The sequence below is a fragment of the Ctenocephalides felis genome, unplaced genomic scaffold, assembly GCF_003426905.1.
Source record: "Ctenocephalides felis isolate EL2017-DRISC unplaced genomic scaffold, ASM342690v1 CF-g0.4_SCAFFOLD_03572, whole genome shotgun sequence".
Lineage (NCBI taxonomy): Eukaryota > Metazoa > Arthropoda > Insecta > Siphonaptera > Pulicidae > Ctenocephalides > Ctenocephalides felis.
This window is the reverse complement of record NW_020539726.1, coordinates 20,374,187-20,383,531: the sequence shown is the minus strand read 5'-3', so window position 1 is coordinate 20,383,531 and position 9,345 is coordinate 20,374,187.

Sequence of the window (9,345 nt, the reverse complement as noted above, 5' to 3'; positions counted from 1 at the left end):
ACAATGCAACATTTTAGGCAAATTGCATTCAAGTAAATTGAGCAAAAATTCAAAACATAATAGTATACATCTGAATTAAAACATTTTTCTCTTTTTTTCTTTTTTATGTAATTGTTTGAACAGCAATCAGAACCCTTATATGTTCCATAAGCTGTTGGTTAAGACCTATGACTACTTATATCATGAGAGGCAATCCATCGATTTACCATTCTCTTATGTGTGGGATATTTTTGATATAAGCTCTTACGTTTAATAGTTAACATGTGATTAGATGTTGTAGCTATGTCCACGAAGGACGATTTCCACTTGAAAATTATATTGTGATCTATAACCCCAAGTGGAAATTTGACGGAGCGGTAGCGGCTATCGAACCAGGGAACCTGGGACTAGTTGCTGCTAGCCCACGCTCTAGCCGATATCGCCACCGCTGGCCCAAATAAAACTGAATATAAACTAGCTGTAAGTGGAATTCTGTCTTAAGGCAATTAAGGCATCGTGCCTTAAGGCAAATTGCTGGAACTTCCCGTACCAAAAATTATTATTTTTTTAAAAACGATTAACATTTTTGAAAAAAATTTACTTCAAAAAAATAAGATTTTTGACAAACAATTAGACAAAAAATTACTTTTTTTTGAAAAAAAAAAATTTTTTTTTAATTTTTTTTTTTAATTTTTTTTTTTTGAAAAAAAAAATGTTTTATTTGGACATATTTTGAAAGATCTAAACTTTTTGTCAAAGCAATCGTACTGCTTTAACTGCATAAAGACGAAATATCAAACCGCGTAAGCGCCGCGTCGACATCTAACGCGTAAACATTGGTACGGAACCCATAGGAATGTAAACCAAACCGCTAGACCTGCCTTTATGAAAATTTGATCGGTTCTTCACCTTGTCAATACAAGTAAAATGTTTTTTGAATTATTAAAATCGGACGCTCCGTTCTCTTAAAAACTGAGTTACCGTTTTCGGCACTTTTTGCCCTAGACCTGACTTCGCCAAAAACTAATCAGCACGTCTCCTTATCAATACGAATTGAATGTTTTTCGAATTATTCAAATCGGTTGATCGGTGTTCCCGAAATCGTCGACGAAAATTTGTATCCGCACATACATACACACACACACACACATACATCCATTTTTTCTAAGATATGCCAAAATATTCAGAAACCTTTGAAACGTCGAGAAGTGCAAAAATTTTCATTTTCGATTTTTTTGCGATTACTATAACTTGCCCTACGGGAAGTTAAAAATAAAGCAAAATACATTCACATATACAATATATACATTTACAAAGTTTTACTTTTATACAACTAATTACAAAAGTAATTATTTGTGTAATTAAAAGTTTGTATGCTAAGACCTTTAACTTTATCTCTGTTTCATAAATTACAATATATATCATATAGGATACAATAAGTGTTAGAGTTTTATTTTCATTTACGTTTTAAATGATTAAGGTATCTATAATACTAAACGACTTAAGTTCAAATACACAATGTAAATAATTTTATAATATTTAGTAATATTTTCACATAAAATTAGAGTTCACCGAAGAGCAAAATTTAGATGAAAAAATGTTTGTAAAATATTGCCTTTTAGATTACCAGAACTTTTATTATTAAATTAATTCAATTTGAGTACGAGTACAACACATAAATTTAAATGGAAATTTTGAAACCACATGAGCTATATGAGAAGGGTGCAACCGAAGTGTTTATGGAGTGGCCACGAAAATAACAGGGTGAAATAAAAACAGTGACATAATAATCGTATTAATCCATTTATCAAAGCAAAATCTCATGTATTGATTACTTATATTCGGTAAGTTGCATTGGACAAATTTTTTGTCATGAAGGTTGAAACAACTGACACTAGGTTGTAATTTAGTCAGCAAACAATATAGTATTGAAAAGAAATCAAATGCAAAACTCTATATCCAATTTAGAAATTTTAAAAATATATGCGACTTCATATTTTGAACATAAATTATTAGCAGAGTAAATTAATTGTTATAAAAGTGCTATTAAATCAAAAATATCTAAAGCTCATGTATGTAAAAAGTTGTGCATCAGTACTTGAAAATATATATAATTATTTTTACATTTATAACTCATTTGCATTGAAAAGTTAGTTATGATTGAAAGCATTCGTCTTAGATATGAGACAGAATTTATTAAATTGAAAAATATATTCGTCATGCGTATAAAACAGTGACCATTTGCTATTTAAATGGAAACTTTTAAGAAAAAAGGTACATTTGTAAATTTCAACATAGTTAGAATAATTTAAACATAGGACTATGTCGGTATGAAATAGATAGTTGTAAGTGGCAAAACAATTCAGCTCAAAATTTTACCTTAATTTTGACTACACAAAACTGTCCGCATAGTTCATTTGGTTACACAGCTTAATTCTGTAAATAATGTGAAATGCTTATATCTCAGTCAAATTTAATTGAAAAAAAAAACTCTACAATTTGTAATTTTCTATAATGCGTAACCAAATAAATATAATTCAATAAAAAATCAACGCACACCATAATCAAGCCGCACATTTACCCAAACAATTAATAACTAAATCAATGAAGTGAATTTGTACAAACTCGCGGTTGTGTGAAATATTTTCAATTATATTTTCATATTTCATATCTCATAATTTAATTTTAGAAATAAATCCAATCCCGCTGAGTTTCATCACTTTCATATTTTGCACAAGGGGATTTTGGTATCATAGGGACCATTGGATACCTAGCAGGGAGCCCTGGATCAGACCCTTCAAAAAATTTTAAGACGATTTAAAATACAACCCTCGATGCTATTTCACTCAAAAGTTCCGTTCGACCCTTGTCGACCGATTTCAATAGGTTTTGTTTTGATGACCTAAGCATTATACCTTCTTGTTCCATATTCTGATGCTTGATAGGAATTATTAAACGGTAATGCGGTAAATTGTAATGCCAATGAATCGTTAATATTTTTAAAGATAAACAAGATCAAGAAGATTACGTAGGTAATACTGCCCTAAATTGAGAGGAATCAATAGGGTGGCACAAAGTTTAAAAGTCTGATATCTCAAAAACTAGTGATGTTAAGAATTTTTTTTTAACCACAATATTTGAAAGTCCCTCTGGAAACGGATGTAAAACCAGTCGTCAACATTCAAAAATCCATACTAAAATTATTTTTTTGGTTGATAGTTTTTTTGGTTGTGAGCACTGTTGATCGGTTTACGAGACTTCAATATAATTTTCAAGTATTCGTATATTATACATAATTTAATTGTTTTATTAGCTTACACGTGGGTGAGATAAAGGGGACCAACTGAAGCTTTACCCCGGTAAAGATATACACATGAAAAATTGTAAATAAAAAGTAAACTAGTGGTGTATGGCATAGTGCCTTGAGGCAAATTGCTGGAACTTACAGTATCGAAATAAAATTTAAAAAATCTGAATTATTTTCGATATTCAAAAAAATAATAATTTCCCGAAAAGCAATCGTTTCGGAACACAAACAAAGTTTGTTGAATAATTTAAATCAGATGCTTATTTCTCTCAAAAACTGCCATTCTTTGAACGGCTGGACCAGTCTTCGCCAAAAACTAATCACCACTTTTCCACGTCATTAAAGATTTGAATCGGATGCTCCATTCTCTCAAAAACTCAATTTTTATTTTTGCATTCCTTGCTCCGTAACTCCAAAACGGTTGGACTGACTTTTGCCAAAAACTAATCATAACATCTCCTTATCAATAGGAATCAAATGTTTTCTTAACCATTCAAACGGTTGAACCGTACACCTGAAAATGTGGATAAAAATTGTATCCATACATACATATACGTACCCACACACATCCATTTTTTCTAAGGTATGCCAGCATGGTCAGAAATCTTCAAAACGTGATGATATGCAAAAAATTTCTATTTCTATTTTTGGATGATTACAATAACTTACCCTGCAGAAAGTTAATTAAGATAAAAAAAGCAAATTTGTAACAGATATAATAAATAGTTATTCAAACTTTGCTGGTGAATATTGCTGACAAAATCCCCGATCAAGTTCATATGTAGTGTACCCACGAAATCCTTATTTTGCATTGGTTGAATAATGTAATGAAATTTAAATTTAAAAATAAAGCTTTGGATCTCTTTGCCTAATGGCCGACACAATTTACCGAGCCTATGAGGTAAAAAAGACTAAGTGACAAATTTTTGAAATACAGCAAAATACATTTCTACAATGATGAATTAGCTGGGAGTTTTACTGAACATAGTCAGGTAGTTGTTTATTTTATATGTGCTATCTGTTGTGATATATTTAGTGTGGTTTTCATAATACTAGTGCTAAAAGTGAACCTTTCGAAAGCCTCCATAAGTATTTGAATTTTTTTTCTCAATTTTGTTTAATAATAATTATTGTTATAGTGCATAAATCAAGAGTGGACTAAAGCTTTGATTAATATCAAGAATCTTAAGAGATGCAGTAAACAAAATCATAATTTTATCAATTAAATTGATGTTAAACAGATAATATTATTAATATGTAACAATATGAGCCATATATATATTATAAAACACCATGTAATTACCGTATTTGTTATATCTGTCATCCCAATGAATAAGTGGTTAAATCAATTTTCACTTTTTTGCAAAGCCAAATTACTCCTGTAATATCTTGTATTTGAAATTAATGGTTTAAATTTTAAATAAAGTGCTTTATGAACTTTTGTTCCTAACCAATAGTTTATCGTTTTAATAACTATTTTCAGAGAAGTAGATTAAAAACACATTTTTGCTGAAATTCGACTTAACAATTTATTCACTTGGATGGCAATATATATATATATATATATATACATATTTATATAAATTAATATAATGCTGCTATTATGGGCAATCTTAATTATTATATAGATATACTACAAATTCGTAATGAGAAATGATTATATCTATATATAGAAAATTCCTAGAGCTTCCAATAAAATATGGTAATAAGTTATTAATATGGTAACAAAGAAGCAAATGATTTATTCCATGACAAAGAAAACAATGTATGAAAATTTATCAAATATGACTCAATCTATACATACATAATAATTTACTCTTATATAAAAGTCTACAATTTTCTTATCAAACAAATTAAAACTAAACCTAATCACATATGCAATTTAATTTCGAAAATATCTCGGCAAGTACCTAAATTGTTCTCTCACCATATATATTAGTCCCTTATAAAAATATTTTAATATCACTCAACTCTCTGCTCTACCATCGAGTGCACTCCGCGATCAAGAGTGTGCAGTAACAAGCCCCGAGGTGGCGCATACAAGATAAGAACAAGGGTCCGTCCGTCAAGTGCATTCGACGCCCCGTGTTATTAGCGCAATGAATGGGGGGAATGACAATTGATACGCAGGGGGTTGAAAAAAATCGGAAAAATACATTGGTGGAAAAAGTGGGGTGAGACGGGTGGAAAATATGTTTTCCCTATTGATATTGTGTAGAGGGACTTATATTATGAAGATAAGACTTGGTGACGTGACTAATTTATTTATACACATTGATGATTTGTTAATCAATTGATTAATTTATTAACTTCCCGAAGGAGAAGTGTATGTTTTCATAAAAAAATCCGATTTGCTAGCTTTATGTTTTCTCAATGTTTCAAGCCATTTTGAATCGAATGAAACTAAAGGAAAAAGTATGTGTGTGTTTGTGAACAAATTTTTTGCCGTAAATCGACGTTTTCCCAAAAACGGCTGGACCGATTTCAAAAATTTAAAAGCTATTCGATGTATCTCGATGGGGACTGGCGTTTATCAATTTTGCGCGACGATCAACCAAGCCGTTTCTTTGTAAATCGCAGAAAAGTTAACAAATTTTCATCCACGTTTTGGCACACAATCCTGAATCAATTTTGAAAATTCAAAAACCGTTTGAAAGTTATTGGCTGGGAATCAACCTGACTGGCTTTTGGTAAAGATTCTCTGGCACAATTTCTTGTAATTATCTGTTGAGAAAAAATTTTAATGGATAATGAAATAATAAAATATTAATGATTTTTTTGAATTGACGATAGATACCATGGTCTTATAGATCGTACTAAACTATTACGGCCTTACGCTAAGTTGTTTAATTTTAAAAAGTTGTCAAAGTTGTCACAATAATTCCTGTATTACAAGCATCACATATTAAAAGATTGAAAAAGAAGCATCTCTTCGATCTAATGCATTAAAATGGAGTAGCCCACTGGGGTGGTCAACACAATAGCTTATAGATTTTTTTTTCTTATTGCTATTTAATTATTGTAAAAAAAATTGCTTTTGTAAGGTGATAAATCAAGCATTGTCAATTCGATAAAATGTGGAATAAAACACTACAATTTTAGGACATAATATCACGTGTCTATGTAATGTAACTATTATAATTAAAGATGATTTAAATGTGTTTGAGAAAATTAAATTGGAAATCGTATTATTAAGATTTAATTCAAAGGAAAACTTGATTTTCAAAATAAACAGTTGAAAATGTTACCTAAATATCTAAATCCCAATTTCGATTGTTACACCTATCGGGAAGTTTTTGCAACCCTTAGGGCAAAAAGCCACTTTCAACAAGTTACTTGTTAGCTATGCCTAGATAATAGTAGTAATATATAAATGATCGTATGAGTGATGGTATGGATCTATATAAATTTGTTATGGTGAATGATAACTTAAGAGAAAAAAAGATACGAATTATGTAACAGAGATTGTAGTTAGAGATAATGAAAAAGTACTTAATAAGGAGATAACATGAATTATTAATAATGAAAGGTAACATATTGATTTATTTAATTCTGCAATTAATTATTGCCTAATCTAATTCACCATCACATATTTATTCATGTACTTTTTATCCAATATTGAATTCTTTAACTAATATAAGAATGTATTAAAATATTGAAAAAAATGCTCAGTTATCAATAATCGATAATTATCTATGTCTTTGGTAACCGATTATGCACGTTATATATTATTAAATTCGATTATTAGTATACCGTGACAGAATATTTAACAATAGTTTAATTGTTTTCAATGAAAAAAAAAAGAAAAATGAAAATATTCACATATCTATATTTCGAAGTATTACTAAGACAATATATTGAATTGAACATTGAACATATTTTGGAATACCTTAAAAAAAAAATAGATTTATGGTTATGTGTGTGTGTATGTATGATGTTTGAATCCAACTTTATGTCGACGATTTCGAAAGCACGGATCAAGCGATATTAATAAACCCCATAAATTTATTAAAATATATTTTCCATTGAATACTGTTGTATTTAAATTTAAATTTTACAAGATTTCACTGATTTTTGGTCCATCTTTTTAATTTCATTGAAAAAGTCAAAATGGTCTTTTGTCAAATTCGTCTTTGCTTTAAATAGCTATTTGTAGATTTTTTCAATTAGATTGACTTAAAATTACTATTGTTTTATAAAAATAAATGTTATTAACATTTAAATAAAAATATGACCTAAGATCAATAATACCATCTTTTAAGTTTCGGTAATCTGTAGCGCAAGAAATTAATTTCTTTTGTACTTCGTAAGAAGCAAAATAAAATGTAGATTTTATTTTTTTCAAGTAAAAACTAGTGTAAAAAATGAAAATTGATAAAAAATAATGTAAAAATAACTATCCTATGTGTTAGATTCATTTTCTTCCACCATGCCTTACTATAAGTCGCAAATTTTCCATTACTTTATTCAACAAAATATGCAAATGTGGCAATATTTACTCGTTACTTAGGGGTCATGCTATTTCACACTTGGAAAATTGCTTCGGCAGGCAATTCATGAATAATATTTGAAAAACGCCCTTTTTGCGTTTCATATCTGAGGGTACGGAAAACAATATACGTTTCCGTTAACTTCAGAAAACCGATAGTGAATAAATTTTGACAAAAATAAATAGAAATATTTGGGATTATGGTATAAATCTAGAAATAATTTGAATGAACTTTTAGTCTTTTGAAATAGTAAAATAAAATTTATAGTATTTATGGAAAGGCATTAGAATGCATACAAATCAGATAGCGACTTAAATTCATCAAAACTTGTTTGATAAACAATTTTATTTCATTTTGCAGAGCTAATTATTATTTCTGAAATAAATGTGATAATGATAATTTAAAAAATATATAATGATTTTTGTGATATTTTCAATATTGATTTGGGAATGGAATGCAAGACAAGTACATTTGAATAAATTGAGTGAAAAATTTTGATTACACACCAAAGCCGCTTCAATTTAATATAGCAAACAGGACTGAAAATGTAATGTGTTTATTGAAAATTATATACTAAATATAGTATTTCTATTTTACTTAATGTTTTCATATATGTTCGAAAAAAATGCAAAGTCATACTATATTTACATATAGGGTTACATAGCAGGGCTTAATTGTCTAAACCTTAATATAATATATCAGTATACGGTATTTAATTATTTCAAAAGCTATATTATTAATTTTAAGTTAGATTCAACAGATTTTTAATATAACTTCTATAGAAGCTCACATGTGGGTAGGGTAAAAAGGACCAACCGAATCTTTATCCCAGAGAGAATTAAATAACAGAAAATAGTAACTTAAAAAGTAAATTAAGTTAAAAAAAGCAATTTTACAAAGAAATTGTTAAATAAATAGTTATTCCAACTATTCTGATAATTATTTCTGATGAATACCAAATCAAGGTTATATACAGTGTCATCTCTGCAAAAAATGTACTCAAAAAATTTACATTTTGAATTAGTTGAATAATTTAGTTATTATTTCGTAAAATCCCATCAAAATTAAAAAAAGACATTGGACTAGATTGGCTCCTAGCTATCCCATTTTGCCCCGCCTATGGTGTAAAGAGAACCAGGTGACAAATTTTTGAAAAACAGCAAAAGACAACATTTTTCTAGAATGATGAATTAGCTGGGTTTGTTTGAAATGCGTGATTTGTCGTGGTAACAATAGTTTGATTTTCTCAATATAATTGCTCAAAGTCAAATTGGACCGACTTGCTAGTTTCATGAGGTCAAATCGAAAACTGTCTAAAAAAACGATTTATTTTAAGTTTTCACAGATGTTTCCTAATAGTTTGCGTTAACATCATGAGAACGAGAACCAATTCCACAAACCAATAATATAAATATCATCAGTTTAAACTTACAACTCCTATGCAAGTTTTTTTCCGCAGGACGTGCATGGGTACTTTTTGCCGAGTTTTGCAAGACAAAATCTACGCAGAATATAAAATAGTGGCGAGAATTTATGATGATTAAAGAGTGGATATCATGACAATTGGAA